This window comes from Micropterus salmoides, unplaced genomic scaffold (assembly GCF_014851395.1).
Source record: "Micropterus salmoides isolate LMB-PRFRI ecotype aquatic unplaced genomic scaffold, ASM1485139v1 Ms_hic_scaffold_11, whole genome shotgun sequence".
Classification (NCBI taxonomy): Eukaryota; Metazoa; Chordata; class Actinopteri; order Centrarchiformes; family Centrarchidae; genus Micropterus; species Micropterus salmoides.
Window position 1 is genome coordinate 17,711,199 of NW_024040152.1, and position 9,084 is coordinate 17,720,282.

At 41.3% G+C, this 9,084-nt stretch overlaps 1 protein-coding gene across 4 annotated transcripts in view; it reads right to left on the bottom strand.

The window, feature by feature from the left end:
• Window positions 1-9,084, bottom strand: part of LOC119897675 (polypeptide N-acetylgalactosaminyltransferase 1-like) — a gene marked incomplete at its 3' end in the record, with an annotated part of 54,101 nt that overhangs the window by 27,391 nt on the left and 17,626 nt on the right.

Genomic DNA, 9,084 nt, shown 5'->3' on the forward strand with positions numbered 1-9,084 from the left:
TTCTGCTGTCTCTCTAAAGACTGCTGCAGAAAGACACAGGAGAGAGCAGAGGCTGGGTAAGACAGGAAGAAAGGTATCTTTTCTTAAGACACTGTGATAGCTTGCTGTGAGCCTGAAGTGTGTGTGCATGTTTGGTTCTCAGCCAAGGTTTCTACATGTGTTATGTGACGCTGTAGCATATGTCGTAACAGAGGGAGTCCAAAGATCTTTGGTCTTAGCAACAACAAACAGTGCCAATCCTGTGCCAACTGCACATCCCTTCCACCTCCTGCCCTGTCAAACACCTCATGCTGCCAGCGGTGTGGGAAAGGAAAGTCCTGAGGGGCCTGTAGCACCTCTAGCACGCACAAACACCAAATCAATGCTAAATAGGGACTAGAGGAAAGGCAACAAAAGATGACGACAACAGTATCACAGGCAACTGTAGCTGTAGCTCACCATTTGTGACAGCTTTCCAGGGGAAGCCCAGGGAGGAAAAACAGGAATGCCAGGAATAGAGCAAGGAGAAAAAAGTTAAAAAGCAGCTGGTTCTATCTCTCTGGACACACTCTTATGTCACACTGATCCTGGATGAAACAGCTCACACAACAGGATGCTTTGCTTTCCATAACAAGGTTGTGCTCTGGGAGTTAGGTGGCCTGTCACTTTTTAGATATACTGTATGTACTCACAGAGATAGGCATGATAGGAAGAGTACAAAACAGGGATCAAGGGACGGACAGAAAAGGAAAGAGAAAGGAGAGAGACAGGGAGAGATCTGTTTCCTGTTTACGTCGGGAGCACAAGCAACGAAGCAGCAGGCCGCTAGACCACTGTTAACAGGCACAACAGGGATGACAATACACACAAACACACACTACCATCCCTCGCCTGCGTCCTCAGTGATTACACAGAAGAGATTTAGCCCAAAACTTTCCTATCCATCTTTTTGTCTTGGTGACATCTGGAGGCTTGTGGTTTGTTCTTGGTTCCATGTTTCTCTCCTGTCGCTGCTCTGGCCAGCCGCCGTGTTAACAGGATCAAGCTTAGAGTATGCACGTCCCCAGCTGTGTGCTCAAACGCTCCCGGAAAAATTCCCAAGCCAGGACAGGCTTCCTAGCAATTCTACGCAGCGTGCAATCTCCTCCTGTTGAGGTGATGTGTCGGTTTAACGCGTTTTCCGCACAACAGAAGTTTTTAGCTGCATATACAGCAATAACATCAACGATTCAAAAACTTAATTTTTTTATGTAGCAGAGTAAGTACATTCATCGTAACACAACTTCAATAGGCTCCTCGTTAGGATGACATGATACATGTGCAGTAAACATTTGTAGACCCCATATAATAGACCTGGCAAGCGGGTGTGTATAATATCTACAGCATGAGCCTTCAACAAAAAGCAAATCTGTTGTTCCTTCACAGGAGAGAAACAGTGCCATTAAAAGCCACTTAACAAATAAATATCCTCTATTATTATTATTATTGTTGTTATTATTATTATTATTATGTCCTGTAATTGGCAGCTGCATCATGTAACCTACCTGTGTGTTTGCACACTCAGTCCTCATTGATCCTGCGATTTAACATTACTGGACCAGTGCAAGTGGTTTGATATATGGGACTATATTTCAGAAAATGGACACTCAATAGCCTAATGGCTGCTGCAAAATGAACAATCAATCACCGGAAAAAGTTCTAAATATACACATACAACTGCACACACACACACTTCCTTTACAAGCTACCGCTATCATCATTTCATTTAAGCAGCCCTGACGTGAGGTCCACACACACACACACACACACACACACACACACACACTAACCTCCAATGAAAAAAGCTTTCATTGTGTGTTCCAAATGTTAAGCAATAACTTTGGCTTAATGGCTGCAGGACTCCTCTATGAAATCCCCTATGAGCCCCAGGCATGACTAATCTGGCCATCCTTTTTCCAATTTAGCCTTATTAAGAAGTCACACAGATTTTCATCTCTGTTTCTATCACTATGTCTCAGTAGACCGCATTATAATAAGGCTAGCTCCACAGTTTGGGATGCCCATATTTGAATATTTTCAACACGTCTATCTAAGCACACAGAAAAAAAAGGCTAGAATGACTAAAACAGCCAAAGCGCTGCACTTCAGGGAATGTAAAAATGCACAGTTGAAAAAAAGTAAAATCTCTACTGTAGGTTGGCCCCTGCTTAACTTTGCATTTTTCTGAAACTTTTTTTGCCAGACTAGTCCCCCTACTCCAAGTACAGAGGCAGTGTGCTGCTGCTGTCTCTACCCGCAGACCTGCAGTCACAGTGACCCACATCCTAGCCTCTGGCGGATTACACTGCAGCACATACGACACACACACACACACACACACACACAATACATGAGCACAGTGCGTCTGACATTTGTGGCTCGTAGAAATGCAATTTCTGATGGCTTAGTACACACACACAATCAGAGAAACAATGGGCCAGTTGTTCTGCAGTCCATCAGCCACTCGTAACTGTTGATATGGCTATCAGTGTGACAAGGCCAGAACAACTCCACTCAAAGGAGTCCTCAGACACACAAACACTCAGAGTAGCGGCCTGGTAGCAGATAAGAGCTAGAGATAGAGGGCTGTGTGTATTTGGTCCCAGAGGGGAGAGCTGTACCTTGGTCAGGGTGAGCCAGGGGCCGATAGCTCGCTCGGTCACACAACTAAGTCAGAATATAGAGCTGCCACAGCAGGGGTCTGTCTTTCCTGCCCTCCTCTGCTTCTCTTCTCTTCATTTACAACAGGCACATTCTTTTCTATTTGGGATACACTTTTTGCCTATGGCCATGTTTGCAACATTTAATGATTCAAACAACCTTGAGAGTGCAGTCACACCTTTGACAGTGTAGTTGTCATACTTCTGATTTCATTCGTTTGAGGAGACATTCATAATGCCTAACTGGACAGAACCAAACCTGGACAAGTAAAGAAAAGCTACATGAACTTATTCATCGTTAGTCCACGGAGCAAGTTCTGGTAGGGTGAGAGCAACCCCTTGGGTGCCAGTAACTTTAGCCAAAAGACAACTGATTTGGTTAAAGTCTTCATCACCATTTACCTCCACTGGTGAGAACAGATGAAGAAAGACCTGAATAGAAAAACCAGTGTGACTTGAAATTGTTAACATGTTTTTTCATCCCAGTCCCTCATTGCCCTTAGTTAGTTTTGTTACTCTAGTTAAATATAGTTGAAAACAAGTGAGCCGTATCACTGACAGTCAGAAGTGTAATCTTATCAACTCTTTGATTTGAAACTACTGTGCTGCATTACAAATAATTTCCAATGCTGGTTAGATTTCTGAACCACTTCAGTTCTAAAGACTGTTTTGATTGAAGTGACAAAAATACATTTTTCCTACAGTCATTTTTAAGCATTTTTGTCCCGTTGTGTTTCTACAGGTGTAACTGTCTTACATACAACAGAGGGTAGGATCACAGCTAAAACATTTGTCTCGTCCACTTAAAAATTTTGTTGCAGTTTTTTATTTAAACATATGTGCTAAAATAATTTTGCCACTTCAAAACACTGAACATGACCAAAGGTATGTGTAAATAAAGTACAACTTAGAAGATGTTGTAATGTATTTTCCTATAATGAGTCTTTTTGTAAAATTTTCCTTAGGTGTGGATGTGAGTGTGAGTGGTTGTTCGTCTATGTGTGGCCCTGCGATGGACTGGCGACCTGTCCAGGGTGTACCCCGCCTTGCGCCCGATGTCAGCTGGGATTGGCTCCAGCCCCCCCATGACCCTGTACGCAGGAAAAGCAGCTGACGATGGATGGAAGGAGTGTTTTTGTTTAAACTTTTAAAAAGTGGTGCCATCAAATTGGGCAATTCGTTTCATATTATAAGTTCATAGAGTATCTGCTACTGTTCTTTCTGAAATCTAAAAATCTTATTAAAAAGGTGCTAAGATTCTTTTTCAAACATCCAATAATGTCGCCTATCCTCAAAAACGATACATGTAATTTTACATTGTGACATTAAATTTTCTGTATAAGTAAATGAGAAACTGTTCAACCACACTTGTACAGTATATCTGTTTTTGGCTGATCCAGCAAAAGTACTCAAAAATCATATAAAAATCTAATATTGCCATAAAACAGTCCTGCTCAATGATATTCTGCTCCTTATTTATAGCCTCGTGGCACACATTTTTATATTCCCGACTTCTGATGACATAAAATATTAACACAAGTACGTTGTGAAACATTCATCTTTTCAGAGATATCGGTCATAAATTGTACCAAACCAACATAGCAAGCATTTTTGGCAGCCAGTTTAATCCATGTTTGTCATCTTGATTTATGCAGCAAAAATAATACATAAGCTTACACACAATTGTACTTTTGTGCGCACTCATTTGTCATCCACCTCTCATCTGTTATCTGTAGGCAGTGTATTGTGCGACTCCTTTCACCTCTTCCCTTACCCAGGCTGGGTTTGCAATAATTAATATTTGTTTAGTCCATCAGTTGGTCATGGGTTTGGCTTAAAAATCTTATCAGGGATACTTCTAATCAGCATCATTCAAGACAACTGACTTTTTCCACAACAAGGTCCTTCTTTTAACTGTGCTTTGCTAAGTAGTAAGGGCCTCCGTGTGAAAGCACTATGAACAAGGACCAATTAGTAATTGGCATCCAGGTACAAAAAGGTTCTCTTTTTTAAAGAAAGCAGTGAGAATTGAGTCGTAAATCTCTATAAATCCTCTCTGGGCTTTCTTGATTTAGCAGCTGTGTGGACACGGTGGAACAGTGGCTCAGTGTTGAGCAGGGTCGCCTCAGAGCAAGAAGGTCCTGGATTTGAACAGTACGACTCCTAGGGCTGACTGGTGGTGATAGGCATGATAGTAGGTAGCACTCCTGCCTAGGGCTGGACAATATGACCTAAAAATCAAAGTCAGGATTAATTGAATTTTACCTCAGTTATGATTAATGAACGATGTTTGTACTGTAAATATGCTCAACTATTAAAAGGTAGGGTATTTTGACTCTCAAATGTCAAAAATCGATTAAGTAAATGTTACTTGATAACATAATGTTTCACATAACAGAGACATGTTCCCCTATATTTGGCACATCACCGCTGCTGAATGAATGAGCACCACTACTAAAATGTCACACAATCATTAATATCACTGCACAGCTTAACTGATGATTTTCACTCGCACACTGTGTAAGCACGGCAACACTCAAAGCTTGGCTAGCTTCCTCTCCTTAGCTAGGTCTTTTAAGGGTAGCAGAGTGTGTGGGTGAGCGAATGTGAGCGCTCGAGCAAGTAAGTTGTCAGTCTGGGAGTAAATGTACAGTGTAGGTCACAGTGTGTTCGTTAACAAAAGGCTGTCTGTTGTTTCCCCAACTGCTGGAAAGTGAAGGCGGTTAGCGCTAGCAAACGTCTCCCTGTCCTTCCGACTGAAGGCTGAGCATGACTACACAGGCGTATGTTTTTAAGGGCAAAGTACATGAACACACTCAGTGGGAAAATATTAACGGGATTAAATAACAGAAATAACAGAAAATTACGTTGGTAAGAGGTTCTGAATTTCGGTTTTGAATACTTCTAGAATAATCGTGCAGCCTTACTCCTACCATTGTTGTTGACGGAGGCACTTGCTTCAGAACTGGAGAGAGAACAGAGAACAAATATCCCCACAGTGAACAATAAAGTGTAACGTAGCAAAGCCACCATGCACGCACAAAATACGCTTCCTTGAGTTGACGGTTACTGCTTAAAGTTCTGTTCTGTTTTGTTTGAGATTTAAATTCCCATGATGTCCAAGTCTTACAAAACAACGAGCTGGATGGAGAAGCACAAACTAACAGTGTCAAAACACATTAAAATAAGACACACAGACAATCACTCCAGGCCAGCGTGAGGAGAGACATCTGTGTGTGTCACACCATTGTTTCTCCACGAGTCAGCAGAAATTGGACATATTCCACTTCCTCCTATGGCGGGTGTGGGGAGGGGGGTGGGCAAGGAGCAGGGCTGTCTCCATGGAAACTATGTCTTTTCCTGTCGGGTCATATCTCAGACTGAAACAGATGCTGTGAGTAACATACGGACGCATTCAACAGCACACTCGTACAAAGAAGGGAACTGTTGGCGCTAAGCTGAGCAGAGTGTATTGGGTTACTCAATGCTACCAGGCTGAGCTGCTGCAGTCTCCATTATTTCACTCTGTTCAGGCGTTCAAGGTGCCTCTTAAAGCTTTGTACTATCCAAGCACAGGATCTATTTATGAAGTCAACCACATCATAGAATGACTAGAAGTAAAAGCCAACAGCACTTGCAACAAGAAGTCAATTGCAGATCCATTTGGATTTTGTTCAAGCTAACAAAATTGCATTGACGTGCCAGTGTATGTGGAAAAATAGGATTTGGATATTATCCTGAAAACACAAATGAAAGTGGAGTCCAACATTGACATTTGTGTCCTGTAAACGCACTGAAACCTGCTTTGTCTTATCCCTCACAGCATGGGGAAAGACAAAGCAAATGCTGCTTTTAGTTAGTGTTTGTAATGTGTCTGTTCAGAATGTGGTGGATATGTTGTCATTTTTGTGCTGCTTTATAGTTTTAGCCATTAGTGAGGTGGCTGATCCATTTCTTGAGTCCAGCTGTAATTTGGTACTGGGTTCAGAGCTATTGTCTCCTGTGTTGAATGTCATTAAAGGGTTGACATTACCAAGACCTGCTTTTTGGCTCTTTTAATTGCATAATCTATTAGCTGTCAATTATTAAATTAATTGGCAACTATTATGATAATCGATTAATCAGTTTGAGTTTCTGATTACAGCTTCTTTACTGTAAATATTTTCTGGTTTCATTACTCCTCCCATGACAGCAAATTGAATATCTTTGGGTTGTGGACAAAACAAGATATTTGACGACATCATCTTGGGCTTTGGGAAACTGACATTTTTCTGACAACTTATAGACCAAACAACTAATTGATTAACTGAGAAAATAAGCAACAGATTAATCGACAATGAAAATAATTGTTAGTTGCAATATCAAAGATATTCAAGTTTACTGTCATAGAGGAGCAATGAAACCAGAACCTTTTCACATTTAAGAAGACAGATTCAAACCAACTAATTTCCAAAGTAGTTGCTGAATTTCATTGTTAATAACTTATCTATTAATTGCCGCAGCTCTACCCTGGTCATTTAAACACCTAAGCACACCGAGCCAGTGGCGGCAGACTAAGGCCACCTGAAAAGCGCTTTTCGACATTATTCGACAGTCTAAGAATCACTTAATTTGGAGCGGCAGCTTTTATTTGCATTGAATGGAAGTTAAGTGTGATCTCTGCCACATTGTGCTACAATTCAGTCATGTACTCTGCTTATATTATTGTCTACTTATTACCTCATGATGTCATCTGAATTCAACAATGCAGAGAGATATGCAAGCAAACTGAGAACAGAAATAGACCATTAATTCCTTGTCAGAGAACCAATGCAGAAAACAAGAGACTGCAGCTAGGAGATGAAATAAACCTCTGCTGAATACTGGGCTAAATCCTATTTCCTTATCATTAAGCCAGCAGAAACAGTGTGTCCATCCAGTTGAGACACACTGAGTGTGACAGGCTCTGAATCATCTGTAGAGGCCATATATACAGTCTAAGCACACTGCGCCATAGCTTAGGCTTGCTGCTCTATTCTGCTTTCACAGCCTTACCATGTTTCACTTTCCAGCAAAGCTGTTTGTGAGGAGTCAAAGTACAGTGAACAAGGCAGGGCCATGTTATCTTAAAGAGTGACAAACCACGAAAATCACACTACACATTAACACAGACAGCAACAATTACCAACAATACACATACATATACTGAACACACATGCATCTAAGGTTTATGTATTTGTGTTGGCCTTTAGTTGGTTCCAGCCTCAGAAGGAGCAGGGAGCTGGCAAGACTCCCTGGTGGCACTGGCTGACCCACTTCTATGCAACTCTATCTCTAATGTGACCCGTTGGAAAGCCAGAGGACACACACACACACACACACACGGGCAAACACACACACACATATATGCACACACGTGCACACACAACTGAAATTGCCTGCTTGCAAACCCTGGAGGACAGAGAGAAAAACAACGACTAAATGCTGCTGATGGCTATCTCTCTCTCTCATTCTCATCCCTCTCTGTTTTCTGTTTCTCTCACTTTGTCTGAAGATCAACCATTTAAGTCTCTGCTATCTGATCTAGTTAAACTAGTTATCGACATCCGCAGTGAGTTTCTGTGAGCTCTACACTACACTCCAGGCTGCTGGTCTCAAGTAGAAAAGTCAATATAATAATGAAAACAGGCTAAACCTCAGTTTTTTTCAATAAAGAAATGATAAATGGGGCCTACAAAAGTAAGTAATCGCATCCTGCCTGTTTTGAGTTTGACCAGGGACCATTCTTATATGTCATCCCTCATCGCTCCTCACATTTCCTGTCACTCTCAACTATCTAGAAAAGGCTAAAAAACTCTTTAAAATGATGTCATGCTACACATAAAATAGGTGGATCTGTGAGAAGCTAATCTGCTTTCTACTGCACATCCCACACTGGCAAAACCAATTGATGCGAAGTGTGGAGATAAGTCTGTCTGATGTGTGCTGTGATCAGACAACATTATTAAAAACACTTTAGAGAAGTAGCTGGCTGGAAAGCAGTCAGTAAACAGATGTCTTACCGACAGCTGATGTTTGTGCAATGTTTGCTTGTGAGAGGAGGGTTTGATTAAAAACACATCTTTGAAGTAAACAAAATCAAACTGACATTTCGCTGGCTAGAACAGATAACAGAGGACGTGTTGCTACGCTTGTCTCTCTACGACAATATGTATCCATATTAATTCATTTCAAATTTAATTTCAGGGTCAGCTTTTCAAGTTTGGTTGCATTTTGGGCTGCAAGTAACTATTAATTTCATGATCAAAACTTTTTTTTGATGAGTTGTTTGGTCTAGAAAATGACTGACAATAAAAGTGAAATTTGCTCGTTATAAGTTCCCTGAGCCCAAAAGGACGTCTTCAAAGGCTGAAAGTTTCTCACATTA